The following is a 16,815-nucleotide window of genomic DNA, read 5'->3' as shown; positions in this document are numbered from 1 at the left end:
CAGTTCTAGATAGTGAGAATTTTAAACATGAAGCTACTTTCATCCTGTCTTATGGCAAGTCAGGTGTGTGCTTCTAAGGACTTCCTCAGTGGAGGCCAGTTTGCCACTGTGTCCCCGTATGTTTTGAGATGGGGAATGAAAGCCAAAATGGCCTAGCTTGTTCCTTTTAACATATTTATAATCTTAGGATTCTCATCACGAATAGTCCACCTTCCTCATGCATTCACAACGTAAAGTCTTCAGCTTGTAGCATCATTATGCTGGGATTTAAATGTGATGAGTAAGTACATTTGGAAGGACATGTACACTCAGGTGAATCAGGGGAAGCAAGACAGAAGTCTTGGGTTGAACTTCAGTGGAGCATAGTACTCTTAACTGTAAGTAATGTTTCTAGAATAGAGAGTGTGGAAGGGGATAGTTATTGATTAAACTGCATCCATCAAGGCCTGTAAAAACATTGTGTTCTACCTAACAGTCATATATTAAAAGCCATTGCAAGTGGCTATGGTGAACTGTTGTTTGTGTTCTGTGAAGTTCAATTTCCATGAGCAGGAAGGATAGAAATGGAGTCATAAAGTCAACATGTATTTAACGATCAACTATGAGGAGCCTAGTACTGCTTTAGGTGTCTGAGTATGCAATGACTCAAAGCAAGCCAATCAATGACACCTAGGTGCTCACATAGAAAATGCTTCCTGTTTCTGCAAAGAGTATGAAACTGTTGCATTATGGGAAGATATGGGTGTGTGTGATGCTTTAGAAGACCTCTCTACCTCAAAGCAGATCATCCTGATTGAGTAAGAACTCAGTTCCCTAGATGGTGCTCTAGGCAGAGCTGGTCCTGGCAAATCCCCAGCGTATGGAGCTGAGATGACAAGGGAAGTTATCTTAGGTGCATAGCAGAGCCAGGCAGGGTTCTTCAGAAAGGATGGGTGAATGTGTGTAGATAGCACCTGAAGTGAGATTTACTTTAGGAGAGGAAAGCTGTAAACCGAAGTCTTCAAAGTTAGCCTGGGCTCCACTTTCTGGTCCAGGACAGTGAAGAAACAGCTGCACCTTCATTCTCTGCAGGTCTGCCTGAACCTGCCACTGTGGACCTACACCCTATTAATCCTACTTACTGAACACTTGAAAACTATCCAAAGATGGCCAGATTGCAGAAAATCGATCCATGAGAGTTGTATCAGTCAGGGTTTTTTTTTTTTTTTTTCTAGAGAACAGAATTGATAGAATGTATATGTCTATGTATATGTATATACATGTACATATGCATATACATATTTAATATATAAATATATTTCGAAATACATGTATACTTAAAGGAGATTTCTTAGACTGGATTACAGGATGTGGTCCAGATGGGCCAGCGATGTCGATCATGCTGGAGATGCTGAGTTTGGTTTCCGTGAAGGAATGCCACGGCCACAAGAAGCACAGCCATGAGGACACATGCAGTGGGCATAAAAGCAAGAGGCAAAAGCAAAGCATCCTTCTTTCATGTCCTTTTGTCTGTGCTGCTGTCAGAAGACTCTGCCCACATTTACAGCGAGTCCCCCTGCTTCAAATAATCTGGTCATGAACATCCCTTACAGGAGTGCCTAGGGGCTTTTGTTTTGGTTAATTCCAGATCTATTTAAGTTGACAATTATGATTATCCAATAGCTTTTGGGTCCACAAAGAATTTTTCCTTTTTGGAGGGATATATATATATATATATATATATATATATATATATACTCAGTTAAAGAATACAGTCTAGCTTGGTGAAAGTGGGCAGTTGCAATTTATCCTTGAAAGATGGGGATGGATCAAATGCAACAATTCTGCTAGGAGCTGGCCTCCTTTCCTTCTGACACCCCCTGCTCCTGTTGTGTTTGCTGTTGGCTCTCATGGTTTCACTCCCTCTTCTTCCACTTGTGTGCTGCTGGTTGTCCTGCCCCTGGTCATATGTCTTATGCACCTTCTGTCTAGTCTCCTCACTATATGCATTTGCTTTAAAATGAACTGAATATATTTGTCCTTAGATACTGCTTTGGACATTGTGATTGTGTTACATATAAAATCTGTGTGTACGTGCATATATACATGTGTGCATACTGGGCAGACTAAGGGCGTAAGGGGCATGATGGGAGGAAAAGTACTGGGATTATGTTTGATCACTTAAGGGCAGTTATTTCTGGTGGTATGCTTTTTGTTTAGATGTTGTGCATGTTACACCCATGTTACCACAACTCAGCACCAGGCTCTTCCTGTGTCTACATATTTATATAGAAAAGGGCTAGGCAAGGAGGTCATTGCTGAGAACAGATCCTTTGCTTTGTGTTATAAACCCATAGACCTACTTAAGCCCCAAGGATTAGCCTGAAAGAACAGTACATTTTGTTTTCCAAAGACATTTTCTACTTTAGGGAATCTGAACACTGAGTGGTTTCCCCTGCTTTCTCTGTTTTATAAGCCCCGGCTCTCTCTACCTTGTTAGATATGATTATATGTACCGTTCCCAGCTAATGCAAATAAGAGAAGCTGCTGATGGAGGGGGGATTTGAAAGAGACTTCTAGAAGCATCGGGCAACATGTAATTGATTCGGTGTGCTGGTGGCGTTTACAGAGCCTGGCTTCTTTGTACCAACAAGCAAGCCCTCTGCACTCTAATGTTGGGGGATCTATGTGTATTTAGTTATGTATTTATTCATCTATAGTTTCTCAATCTCCCTTTCGCTCAAAATTGTGTAGAGACAGAAGCAAAATAGGCAAAATGCCTCAGTTGCTGTTTAATAATCAACCCCAGCAGGGAAGGAAAAGTTAATTAAAATCTATGAAAATGAAACAAGTAACCTTTAAAGATAGGCGGTGCAACGTGGCAGTGTTAATGTGACAATTTGTTAATGGACTAGGCAGTTGTAATCAGTATTAAACCTTACTTGAGGCTTCTTTATGTTTATGAAAGCTACTAATTAAAGGGAGCAACGGCCTGTGAGATTATCCAGGCCGACTATTTGCCACCTGAACAGAGCGGTAACGAAAGCAGCCGCTCTCTTCTCCTGTTATCTCAGGTTGGAGACTGTCTTGCTTACTTCTGCTGTTAGCTTGTTCTTTGTTCAGTCCCTTCTATTGAAATGAGGTTCACAGTTTCAATTCCCATTAGTAGTAAAGAGCTGGAACCACTAAAACCCCAACCTCGCCTCTTCCTAAACCGGGTTTGGTATGCTTGACTGCCCTCACAAGTTCTCTCTGATGTCTGGTTTGGGGGAAAGCTGTCCTTTGAAGACCTTCTGAGGCTTTGATTGCCTTGACTCTGATGTAAAAGAAACAGATCTAACAAATGAAAATTGTCGTGTTAAACAATCCCTTTGTGGGGCGAAATGAAATCTATTTTGTACTGTTTGCAGCTTCCAAATGAAATAGTGATTTAATTTGTTTATTGGAGTTTGCGGGTCCTGGGTAAGTAGAGGAATCATTATAATTGTCAGGGAGGAGAAGGGAAGATTTGTGATCACGGGAAGTGTGTTTAGCCTAGCTAGGTGTAAAAGAAAACAGTTATTAGAGGTGAATGGGAGCGATTTGTCATGTGCTCTCTATCCACGCATTGGCCTAACAATGACAGTGATTACTGAGACTAACTGCAGAATCTGTTATGTGTTTTTACAAAGATTTTTTGGGAGATGATTGCCATCCATCTTCATTCCAAATACTTATTCTTCATACCCACTGAGTAGCTCAGCTAAGACGATGACATCTTGATACTGAAGTGCAGTGTTCAGCATGCCTGTGCTAGAGGTGTGCGCTGTAAAACAGTCAATAATAAAATTGCATGAGTTCATTCATAATTATAGCATGGTGAACAAGAGACAAGTCCACTGTGGTACCTAGCAGCAGCAGGAGAGCCCCACTCTCCTCATTTCATCCTGGTACCTCTGCATCATGCTGCATCCTCACTCCAGCCTGGTACCTCTGCAGCATGCTGCATCCCCACTCCAGCCTGGTACCTCTGCATCATGTTGCATAGCCTTCCCTGAAAAGCTTGGTGGAAAGTGACTGCAGGCCTAGATACCCCTGAGTTCTGATTTTATTGTTCTACTTGTGAAGTCACCCCTATTTCAGATCTGGCTGGCTCCTTCTAGTTCTTCCCAAAAATAACTATTACTGAAAGAATGGTGCAAACATTTTGGTACGATTAAAGCTTAGAAAATACAGAGAAAGCAATAAAGGGTACTGATAAGGTGTACTGAGCCTTTAATAACAGGTAGTTATTGTTAAATGACAGTGTGGGTGACTTGGCTTTCCTTTTACTTCACCTGATATTCTCATCTTGGGGTTCAGGATAGTAAGCTACTGGCCTCAGCTATCGGGAGTATGTAAGGAGTAGAGTAGAGCGAAGCAGGGTCGGTGTTTTGTATTTTCTTCTTTCTTCTTGAACTATGTGAACACTTTTTTTTGATAGTTTGTTTTTATTATTTACTTAAAATTCCATGAGTTGCTGGTATAATGCAGGGTGGACTGTTTCCCTAATGTTGGATTTAATCCTCTTCAACAAAAAAATTATCAGGCAAACAAGTCTTCATTAAAGCGTATTCATAACTACGGCCTCTAGATATAATAACAAAGAATTTGAGTCTATTGATATGGAAGGAAGATCTGAGAACAATGTAGGAGAATAATGGCGTGATTAAAGTAGAAGGAAGATGATCCAAGAACACAGGTGTCTGAGTGGAGTCTGAGCAGGCACAGGACTGTGCATTGGATCTGAAGCCTCTCCACAGGTGGGGAACCTTGCTTTGACCAGTCCACAGTGATTAAATTACTTGCAGTGGATGGTTAAGGAGACACTGAGACAGTGATACCTTGTACTTTCTTAGCTTCTCTCTCACCAAGGTGAGCAGCTTTGCTGTGGCACAAACGCCCCTCCCAGATGGGCTTCTCAGGTACAGACCCCAGACAGCAAGTCCACCTGATGATGGAAAGAAATTTCAGAAGCCACACATGGAATTAAGCCTTCCCTCTTTTCAATTTTATTCTCTCAGCTGTTCCGTCACAGTGTGGCCTTGAAACCTAAGAAAGCTATTTGCCTTGAGCTGATACTACAGCCATATCAAGGAGATGCTTCACTGAGACAGATGATAATTCTTTTGAAAGTAAATTTTCAAAATTTAGGCAGATTTCTTATAAACCATGCGCCTAGGAGTCTGGACATTATGCTGGCATGAAAACTACTGGGCATTTTTTTTTCCTCCTCTGCTCTTCTTCCATATTCAGAGAGAATATCATAATAGAGTAATAGAGCTAATTTCTTTGGAGTTTAGCTAAATGCCTATATTATGGTTTTAATGTAAAATTGCTCCCCTCTGCGTAGGTATTTAAATATCTTCTGTGAAACTGGTTAGGAAATTTTGGAAAGTTATAAAGCTATTCGGAAACGGGGCCTGGCTGATTGATAGTCCTGGGTCACTGGCGATATTCTTTGGAGGGTTATGGCCTGCCCATGTTTCTGATCCCTTGTCTGCCTCCTGATGTCCATGTCACGTGCTGACTCTGCCTTACACTCTCAGTCATGCCTTTCCTCCCGTGACAGTCTAAAGTGCCCTGAAACTGAGCCATGGTGATTCCTCTGTTTTTTTTTAGTTGTGTGTTTTACATTGCATCAGGAAAGTTACAAACATCTTTCCATACTTGACCACATATATGTTTGGTTTGCAATCTGATAACTAGTTCTCAGCCACAGAGCATTTTTAAATAAAAAGTATTAAGAAGTACTGCTTTAAGATCCAACACCCTAGAAAGTTTAAGTAGGGGGATTAGGATACTGTGAGACTCTGTGAGTGGGAATAGGCAGGATGCTGTGTTCAGGATGCTTATCGGTAAGTTAGTTTGGAATTTTTGCAGAATATTTATAAGTAGGGTGAGCGTGCACTTTAAAAATAGAATAAGCACATAGGACCAAGGTCTCACTACTTTGCTGAGAATTCTCTTGTGTGTGTGTGTATGGAAACTCGAGGCTGGTAATGAGCACCTGCTTTGCTCTCTCTCCACCTGACTCTTTGAGACAGGGTCTGGCTGCTGAACCTGTGGCATGGAATTTCAGCTTTGTTGGCTGGCGCACAAGTACCAGGGCTTCTCCTATCTTCTCCTTTCTTCTCTGTGTCCCTCACCTCTGAGCCCTGGGGTACAGGCTACACTGGCTTTTTATCTGGGGTCTGGGGTTGCGAACTCATATCTGCATCCTCCATTCTTTCAAAGCAAGCACTTTACCCTGTGTCATCTCTGCACTCCTGCGATGTTTTAAGAAACAACATTTTGATGTTCTCATATGTCCCTTTGGCATTTAACTAAACTACATTGTTTCACAACTTTCTCTGCTGGTTCTCCACTTACTGAAGTCAACAACAGGGACTAATTTTTATTTAATAGTGTCTAAGGAAAGACAGCCAGTATGTTGCAACATATCAATTTCAGGAAAGAACAGGGTATCTGTGTGAGAGTAAATGGCTTTTATCCTACTGATAACATGTACTGCTAACATGGTCCTGCTATGCAAGTGCAGTGGCCTTCAATGCCTTTTAACATGAAAGGAAGAATACTCATCTTCATATCTGCAAACTGGTGTGAGAAAATTACTCTGTGTACACCATCTCATATAAATAGAAAACAAGCCTTTAATTTCTACATTCTTTTTAAATTATTTTTTGAGATAATAATAGAATTACATCATTTGTTCCTTTTCTTTTGTTACTCCAGATCTTCCATATACCCGGCTATGCTCTTTCAAATTCATGGCCTTTATTCCCTCTATTTTTGTTACATGCATATATACTTATCTGCCACATCCAGCCTTTTATCTGGGTGCTGGGAGTCAGTATACTTACAAACTCGCTGTGACATCCATCTTATTCCTCAATACATACATACAATCTGCTTAGTCTTTATAATGATACTTGTATGTTTGTGTGCAAGACTGACCCTTTGGTGTCAGACCTCTGTTGATGTAGTCTTCCCTGGAGAAAGCTATTTCTCCTGCTTTCAGAGTTCCCGTGGTTGCCTCTAGTTTTTCTTTCTGATTGACATCTCCTGGGATTTCCCCATCCACTTTAGCGTATCTATTGTGTTATCCTTGGTTAGCTTTCATTTAGACCTCCATATTGGTGTGACTTTATGGTTGTGGCTTCCTACATTTCTAGGAAACATAATCTCACAGTAAACTTCCTGAACCTTTAACTCTTAAAATACACCTGCCTCCTCCCCTGCTGAGCCTTAGGAGCGGGAGTTGTGTTACAGATGAACTGGGTGCCACAACTCTGGATTTTATTGGTTGTGGTTTTCTGTCCTGGTCTCTACATATCGCAAGGAGAAATTTCCTTCAAGGTTGAGAACTATACTTACCTGTGAAGATAAGAACAAATATTTATAATGTAGATTGAGATTTGTTAGTAAGATAGGTTATAGGTTCTCCAAGATCCAGGAGTTCATTAGCCATAGGTAGGTGATTAAGTTTCTAGAACCAGGCATGGTTTCCATCTTGTTGAGCAAATTAGAGACCTCTTGGTTACTGCCAAAGTACGTGTGCCAGTACTGTGCCCTTAGGTTTATCCTGCAAGGCTGTTTCTGCGGTGGTAGCTCATAGGCATCACAGGTGGCTAGGCCTGTTGGTTGCTTTCCTTCTCTGGAAACTTGCATGATGCCTTCTGGTACCACGAACATTAGTCCTCAGGGAGGAGGCTTTCTCCACCCTTCCAGCTCAGTGGTCTTCGGCTCCTGTGTCTCAAGTTCATGGTATTTTCAACAATAGGGACTTCCCTTCCTCCTCTGTCGGGCAACCAGGAGCAACAGCAGTAGCCTTTACTTTTTGGGAGTCTCCTAGACAACCCTGACTCAAAAAAGGGGTTAAAACTTAAAACCCCAACTCAAAAACTCAAAAGTGTTCTTGTCATGCGTGGTTTTATGATTTTGTTGTTGTTGTTATATGATTTTTGGCACTTGTCATGCGTGGTTTTATGATTTTGTTGTTGTTGTTGTTGTTATGTGATTTTTGGCACTTGAAGGGAGCACTGTAGCACAGATGGGAAGTTTTTATTTAAATTATATAGACAGAGAGATAGAGTAAATAGTGTCATCCTTGTGACTTTTGTTTTTGTTTCTTGGTCACCATTTAGAGTAGTAGAAAGAGGATGGGCTATTTTGTATACAAACCATTTTGATACCAATGCCCATGTCCTGTGTTTTATTCATACAGGGGATGGTAAACCTATGATTATTTTACTTCCCCCAATAGTAAGATTCACACAAAACAACAATCTACTTTTAAGGGTACGTGTTTATGATCGTTACTTCTGTCTAATTCTAGACATAAGCCCAGTAGCCCACAGCTGTAAGGACACACTTCCATTTTGTCTCCTCCACCTTCTTGCCACTTCCCAACATATCTCTTGTCTGTGCCTTTACCTGTCCTGCCTTCTCCTGTAACCAAATGATGGAACGTATTTTTAAGGATCACTTTGTTTCCTCAGGCATCCTTTGATGCACAGTTGGGTTGTTTCCTGTGTTTGGCTATCAGAGATGCTTCTCATCACAAAAGTCTCTGTCCAGCTTGCTGAGTCAACTCCAAAGCCAGGGCACATGAATGTCTAGGAGCATTCAGAAAATGAACTCTGAGTACCTCTGTCATTGGTTTTTTCTTGTTGTCATGAGAAAATGTCCTGACAATAGCCACTTTAGGAAGAAGGGGTTTGGGTTTGGCTCATAGTTCCAGGTTGCAGTCCATCAGAGCAGAGGAGTCAAGGTGGCAGGAGCCTGAGGGAGTAGGTCACCTCGTATGTGCTCTTAAGGAGACAGAGCACTCTGAGTACTTCTGCTCACCTGACATTTTTCTTTTTATACAATCCAGGTCCAAGCCAAGAGAATGAACGATGTTACCCAGTTTTACGATGAATCTTCACTCAGTACTTGTCTTATCAAGATAATCCCCTAAGCATGCCCAAAGGCTAACCTAACCTAATGTAACACAGCCCTGCCTAGAATCTTGTCTCCCAGGTGACTTTATAACCTGTCAATTTCATAATTAATACTGTCCATCAAACCTTAATAAACCCACTGAATTAATTAAAGGCAGGATATTGTGTTTTTATCTTTTTGAAGCATTTGCAAAATTTCATTTTTTTTTACTGACTCTGTGTGTGTATATGGGGTGGGGTATGGTATATGGTGCTATACATGGGGGTGCATATACTTGCCTATACATGGCATATGAAGTCAGAGGTTGACATTGCTTGTTTTTTGGTAGTTATTCTTCATCCTTTTTGTTTGTTTTGTTTGGTTTTTGTTTTTTGTTGTTGTTGTTGTTCTTTTGAGACATGTCTCTCTCACTTGGCCTATAACTCACTGAGTTGCTAGGCTCTTCTACCAGTGAGACCCAGGAATTTTCCTGCCTCTGCCTCCCCAGTCCTAGAGTTACAAGTGTATGCCACTGTGCCTGGCTTTCTAATGTCAATTCGGGTTGACTTACTGTTGGGGACCCATGCTTACAAAGCAGGCTCTTGACCCACGGAGTTATCTCCTCAGGACCATTAAGCCACAGTTTTGCTTCTGTCTTTGCTATCAACTCAGCCGCCGAGTCCTTCTCAACACATTTCCTTCATGTTTGGAGAGCTTCCTTTAGAATCCTGGGAATATACTAATTTAATCTTTCTTTTAAAAGAGTTGTTTATTTTATGTATATAGATGCTTTATGTGTATGTACATCTGTCTGCACACCAGAAGAGGGCATCTGATCCCATGAGATGACAATTATAGAAAGTTATGAGCCACCGTGTGGTTGCTGGGAATTGATTGAACTGGGGACCTCTGAAAGAGCAGCCAGTGCTCTTTACTGCTGAGCCCTTTCTCCAGGTCACTAATTTAATCTTCAGAAACAAGGCTTGACTTCACCTTGCTTCCTAACAATGTTAACTAAATAGAAGATTCTAGGATGTTAGCCATTTTCCTTTTATGTTAAAAAAAATGATGCTTTTTATGGCAATCTGTATTGATCTGATTATTTTTTTCCTCTAGAGTTATTTTTTTTCTTCTTCATTTCAAGATGTTTGCTTTTGATTTTCAGGACCTTTGACTACCAGGTGTCTCCATTTGGGGTCCCATGGGTTCATTCTGTTTAGCAGTCCCATGTTTCCTTCAGTCTGAAGTTTATGTGTTTTATCAAAATTTGGAAAATTTCCACTGTGTGAGCAAGTGATTGCTGTCTAATGCTGAGGTCCATGTGGATTCTTGTCTTGGCATCACTCAGAACTGTGCTGTAAATGGTCATTCAGTGCCCTATCACCTATTAATCGCATGTCTTTATTCAGTTGATCTTCGTATGGCATTTATATTTCTGATTCCTCACTCTTCTTTGCATTATAAAGTGCTTAAACTCAGTGTGCACTTGTGACCCTATTTCAGAAAAAAAAATAATGCAGGTAAAATATTCAGTTAATATATTTGTGACTCTGTTGCCTTAGATGATAGCATACAGCAGCTGACACAGTTACAAGTCAAATTCTTATGAATGTCTTCAGTATGTAAGAAAACACACGTGGATAACATGTACACTGTGAGGCAGGCTTTAGAGCAGGTGTTGAAGACAGTTCTGAGAAGCAGTTTCTGTCCTTGAAATATTTTGCTGCACCCTGAATCTTACATGTTCATATTGGCATGTGCCTTTTATAGGAATGTTTACATTGTATACTCTTGTTTGTATAATTTTGCTCCAGTGTAGGCATAGCACTCAGTATAATTTTTAAGATCACTATGAACTTTTGGAGGACCTAAACAGAGGATGCTCCTTGGAGTCAGCAATTATGACAGATGTAACATTTAAAATTTGGCCGTGAAGGACCACACTCTCACCAGTCCTACTTGGCTGCAGGCATCTTTGCAAGGCTTTCATTGAATTCTGTGTATCTTCTGTGGCGTCCCCTGTACCATAGGGATTGCATGCTGATTACCTGCCCCTTAGATCGTTGGTCATACGTGCCCTTAACTCTGTTCTCAGCAGAATATATCTCTTATTAAAACTTCTATATTGTATGGGTTTCCTAGTATGCTATATGACATGTCACAAACTTAGTGGATGCATGTGGAGGTGAGAGTTAATATCAACCAAACTCAAGGCTGCACTCGTTCACACAGGGTTAGGAGGAGAATCTGTTTCCTTGGCTTTTCTAGCTTGTAGAGATTATGATCAGGCATTGGCTCATGTCAGCCTTCCTCTGTTTTCAAAGCCAGCGTAAACATATAGGTGCATGGTGTCTGTGGGAATTCCCAAAGGAGACACTACTGGTATTTGACATGGAGTTATGCTTTGTAACAAGCATGCTCTACTCCATTCCAGCTTTCCCTTTCCAGGGAACTGTTTATAGCTAGATCACTAGATCATAGTAGTGGCAGAAATATGAGAATTTCCTTCTAATAGCTCAAGTGTTGTTTGGCTCTAGGGTTGACCTCATGTTATGTCTCAAACCATGGTCAAAAGGCTAAGGTGCCTATTAGGATATCAAAGAGGACAGACAGTGTCTGCCACCCTCTTGCAGCATCTGCTATAGAGGCATTCTGACTGGCATACCCCATTCCCTGCCCTAAACTCTCCAGCCCTGTCCCTGGCCTGGGGTCCAAGCCCCAGCGTCTTATTCCTATGTAACCCAGCTAGTTTGGTGATACTGCTCTTGGCTCTCCTGCTCACTCCTGGCCTCTTGGCTTCTCTGTCTCCTCTCTCCTCCACCATTTTTTCACACGGCCTAGTTCAGTAGGCCTATCATGTTCACTCTGGACTGTTCCAGGTGCCTCTGCCTGTGCTCCCTCCCCTTTATATCTATAATAAACGCTCAGCCTCTTGGAAGCAGTCATGTCCTCCTTTCATTTATTTTTTGCATTCACTCGTAACCTAGAAAACACCATGGATCTCCCTAGTAGCTGCATCAAACACAGAGACAATAAAACACACAAACAAAAAATCAAGAAGATTTTGTAGGTTCTATAAATAAGAGATGGTCAAAGAAATTAAATAAACAGAGGTTGCATAGACTCTAAAATGTGTAGCTCCTAGAATGTAGAGTCCCTCTAAGCTAAGGAATTTCAAACTGCACTTTGTGAACAGTTGAGAGTGCTGTCTCTGTGAATAGGCACCATCATTTGGGCAGAAGACGCTTAACCTGGAAATAGTGTTGACCATGAGTCACAGAGTTCTTTCCCGTTTTTGTTAATCAAGGGTCTTTTAAAGCAAAGATAGCCCTTTGACCAATTTAGGGCAGTGATTTATTTTTTAGTGAACACACCCTTACTTTCTCTTTCTATCTTTATAGAAAAGTCAAAAGCGTATTTGTTGGCTACATCAGAATGTTCATTCTGTCTCTTGGTTTTCCTCAGCCCAGGAGCTACGAAGGAGCAAGGTGGAGCTGGCTAGGAAGCTCTTGCTCTTGTGCTTTTTTTTTTTTTTTTTTTTTTCTGTACTGTTGAAGTTTGGGGAATGTTTTCCCAGAAATGTATTAGCTTTAAATGAAAACACGAGTACCTGTTTTTGTGTGTCGAACCACATAGCCAAGACAGACATTGGTCCGTGAAACCATTTCTTTATTGAAGCTTCATGCATCGGGCCAGTTGATGCCCATCTGTGGACTGGCATGTTGTTTTCGTGTCTCCCACCCAGACCACAAGGGATAGAGAGAGGTTTTCAGTGTTGCTCTTTTGTTCTCTGTGCTGAGGTCTGATGAGGAAACCCTGAGCTCCTTGTGGCATGTTCACTGATAGCCAGCTGGTGGCAGTAGATAGGACAGAGTTTTCATAATGTAGCTTTCTGTCCTAGGTGGAGTAGGAAGACAGAGTGCCTAGTGGCCTCTTTCTTTTGTTTGTTTGAAATTACAGCTGATACTTATTACACATTTTATTGATTTCACAAGGGATACTTAGGGGGAATTTTTTAAAAAGTAATTTTTTTTATTATGCACCTGCCACTATTGTAAGTGTTTTGTGTCAGTATTTGTCTCTTGATCCCTACTCAGGAATCTTCCTCTAGATAGCAAGATCAGTGCAGCAGGTCCCTCCAGGGAAATAATAGTGTAGTGTTCCCATAAGCACCCCATGCGCTTTATGTCATGCCTAGATTTCATACAATAGCCAGTACAGTGTAAATGATACATTCATAGTTGTTGTCTTTTTAGGGCACACTGACAAAGGGAGAATAAATCTGTAAATGGTCATTGCATACATAAGTGTAAAAGAGTATTTTGAGGCAACGATTAGGGTAATCCAGGTACCCAGAGAGTCAACAATATTAATTTAAACCCAAATATACTTGACTCTATTTACCTTATTACCTTGACAAGTATAATGAAATAGGAAAAATATATTTGCTGGCCTGTGTCATTTAGAGCTGCAAAATTATTCAGTGATGATTCAAAAAAAAAGTCCCAAACATTTCCTTATTGTTTTGTTTTATAAGATATTTCTTTTGTTGTATGCTGATATTCTAAACGTCTGGTTTCTCAACTGTGAGCGTTTGCTTTCCTTCAGTCACGTGTGAGGCAACCTGGAGCGGAGAGCCACAGTGTAGACGCCCAGGCACAGGGAGACTTCTTCCAGATTGCTGACCATCAGTGACGTTTTCTTTCAGTTTGTGAAAGAGATGCTGTGTAAGCATGTGAGGTTGAAGAGGGGATGGTAGAACATTTCAGTGCAAGTCTTGAAAGGTCGAGGAAGGTAGTCATTATTTCATAAAAAAACCAAGGTCCAGTGTAGAAGGCCTGTGGACACGGAATGTCTTAGAGCTCAGTCCTCGTCTGTAAGCTATGAGGAGATTAGCATATATCAGGGGTTCTTAAATTACTGTCATCTAAAGCATTTAGTTCCGCCATGACACTATGGGGGTCTGTCTCAAAACAGGAGGGGAGCTTATTTGATGACCCTTATGCCCTGCACTTCAGCCTTCCCTGAAAACAGCTTCCTTTCAGCCCTTTTAAATTATTTATTAGCAGTACATACTAGATAATGTGTATTTCACTTATAAATGGAATTTTGCTTCTTTAGAGAAAATGAAAATTTGGGCTTACATTATTTCTGCCTCTTCTATCCTTACAGGGTCAATAGTTACAATAGTTGATAGCCGGGGGAAAAAATAAAAAGAAAAAAAGTGACCATTTTCTCGTGTATGTAGCTAATGTCTTGATTATCAGGAGTACTCCTGTAGCAGGCTAAACCTGTCATTTATGGTCCCTTGTGAGATGCCATGTGCTACTTTGATATCATTATACCATGATTACTGTACACAAAGAAAGATACACAGACTAAAATTTGAATATTGAACTTTTGAGAATTTATATTCTCCACTGTTCTTAGTAAAGGACAGGACACATGGGAACATGGAGCAGGGACTCTTTCTGACTAACTGGGTACAGCAGCTAACAGGTAAAAGCTTCCGGCTACACTCCAGTATTCTTCTGCCCAACGCGTTGCTGTAAATGCTGCTGTATCACTATCAGCTGCCCTGAGCTAGGATGGGAAGGAGATGTTTTCTAGTGAATGGTTAAAGAGAAACTAGTTATTTCTAAGCTTGATCTCCAACATTTTAAAGAGGAGTCAACTTCCTAGTTGGGTGTGTTGGTGATGCACGGCTGGATGCAATTTACCTTTGAAAACCAAGTATATTACCCGCTTTTATGAAGCTAGAAATGAGGTAACTAAGTTAAGACAGTGTCACGTTTCCTTAAATACCAAGGGATGGGTTGCAAAGATTGCAAAGGAAGTGGCACAAAACTGTTGTGGTGTGTGACCCTAGCTGTGCTTCGGAACACCAAGTGGAACCAAAGAAAACCAGAGGCTTCGGTTCCCATCTACGACCCCTGCTTTTTTTCTAGGAAAGACTCCTTTTCCACACACTACACATGATAATGAGTCGGCATAAGTCAAATTCAAGACTGGGGTCAATCTCAGGGAGGCTCCCGGGCTGCTATACTTCTCACTCCATCCTTTCATTAAGTGATGTCCACGGAAGGTGATCAGTCGCAGCGGCTTCTAAGGCAGTTGACTGTAGCACAATGATGAAGCAGAGCCCGAGGGCGCCAGCGCTGAGCAGCGGTGCTTTCTGGAACAAATGAGGTCAGCCATTACGACAGGGGCACTAGCCACACCAGTGGGGACAGCATTGTGTTCCTTCACCTCGCTGGCAGTCTTACTACATTCTGCCTTCTCTTGGCAGTAGGATGTTGCTTCTCAGCCATGGTCAGCAGCTAGGCTTCACCAGCACAGGCTCACAGTCCCACTTCTTCGTTCCCAACAAAGGGATCTGAATAGTGCAATTTGGGGCTTTTAAGTTAAATTCAAAGTTAGAGAGGCAGTTCTCAGAAAAATGAGGAAGTCCAGACTTTGATGTCAGAAGATTCCTAAGGCAAGTAGGAGTGAAAATGTGAAAACTAAGTAACAGAACAGTCTAATTACGGACATACGGCGTGGTGGGAGTGAGCGCACGTTGTGCTAGGTAGGTTACAAGTTAGGAGAACAAGGACCTAGGTGGTTATGGATTCATGTATCTATTGTGAGCACAAACAGCAGAATTACTGATCTTGGCAAGGGGTACTAGTCACAGTCAGTGGGAACAGTGTTGTGTTCCTTTACCTCTTTGGCAGTCTTACACTGTATTCTCCTAGATTCATTCCTAGTTTGTTTCTATACCTTGCTACTAAGTAACCTGAAACGCCAATGAAAACTCTTTTCCAAAATATACCAGAAAACAGTACTATGTTGCTTTATCATCGATTCACTTGATTATGGGAGCCTTTGGCAGGAGAGTTTTGCTTCTCAGCCATGACCATGAGGTAGGCTTTAGCAAAACTGGTTCATAGTCCTATTCCTAAGTTCTGAGTTGGAGTGGTACTGAGCTTAGCTGAGCCATTTGCGTGCTCTCAGCTGGAAGACAGTCTGGATCACCTATAGCCGCCTTCAGATCAGCTGGACAGCTCTGCTTCTGGGCATTTACTGGCTGTCTCCTGGAGAGAGCCTTCAGGGTGGCAGGAGTAGGAAGCAGCTTGGGCCATGCCTCTTATCATTCACAGGTTATCTATGTGTAAAAGCCAAGGTTTTTTTTTTATGTGGAATCAGATCATAACACTAGCCTGGATGCAGGAAGAAGATCCCAGTGCAACCGAGTAAAGTGGAAGGAAGCATGTGAGCCAAGACAGCAAGCAATCCAGTAGACCCAAGTTTGTTTCTATATCTTGTTGCTAAGAAACCTGAAATGCCAGTGAAAATGTGCCCCAAACAGCTCTGTGCTGCTTTCTCATTGATTCTCATGATTAGGGGAGGCTTTTGGAGTCAAAGTCAGTTCCTTTAAAGACTACCGAACAGAAACTGCCTGACTCCCCAGTGTAACAGTGCATCTTATGGGACTCTCATTTTACCTGTGTAGCTCTCTTAGTGCACAGTCTCAAAGTGCCATTACCATCCATTATCACTTACAGTGATACCCCCTACTGTTTCAGAGCAACACCTGCTGGGTATGGCACACACACTGTTACTTTGCCCCCTTTATGTTGCTTCCTCCTGCTGCTATCTAGTTTAGCACTTGCTAAAATGTTTGTGTCTGCCTCTGTGATTTGTCTGTTGGATCTCTTCCAGTTATGTTTTACTTTGATGTAGCACCAGCTCACATAAGGTAAGCCAGTCACAGTGTAATGCCAATACTAATTCTAACATGCACTGCTAAATGTGATCCATGCCAATCATATCCATGTTCTGACTCAGCCCAGCCTTCTTTAGGTTTGGGAAATCTAATAAGATTGTAGCATAGTGGTGTAGCTGCAGGCA

General features: G+C 41.5%; 1 protein-coding gene across 3 annotated transcripts in view; it reads left to right on the top strand.

The window, feature by feature from the left end:
• The window catches only part of Cep128 (centrosomal protein 128), a 339,922-nt gene that overhangs the window by 248,403 nt on the left and 74,704 nt on the right, over positions 1 to 16,815 (top strand). The gene's annotated exons all lie outside the window — the stretch shown is intronic.

The sequence above is a fragment of the Mus caroli genome, chromosome 12, assembly GCF_900094665.2.
Source record: "Mus caroli chromosome 12, CAROLI_EIJ_v1.1, whole genome shotgun sequence".
NCBI classification, from domain to species: Eukaryota; Metazoa; Chordata; class Mammalia; order Rodentia; family Muridae; genus Mus; species Mus caroli.
The sequence above is the reverse complement of the archived record's forward strand: the minus strand, read 5'-3'. Positions and strand labels throughout refer to the sequence as shown.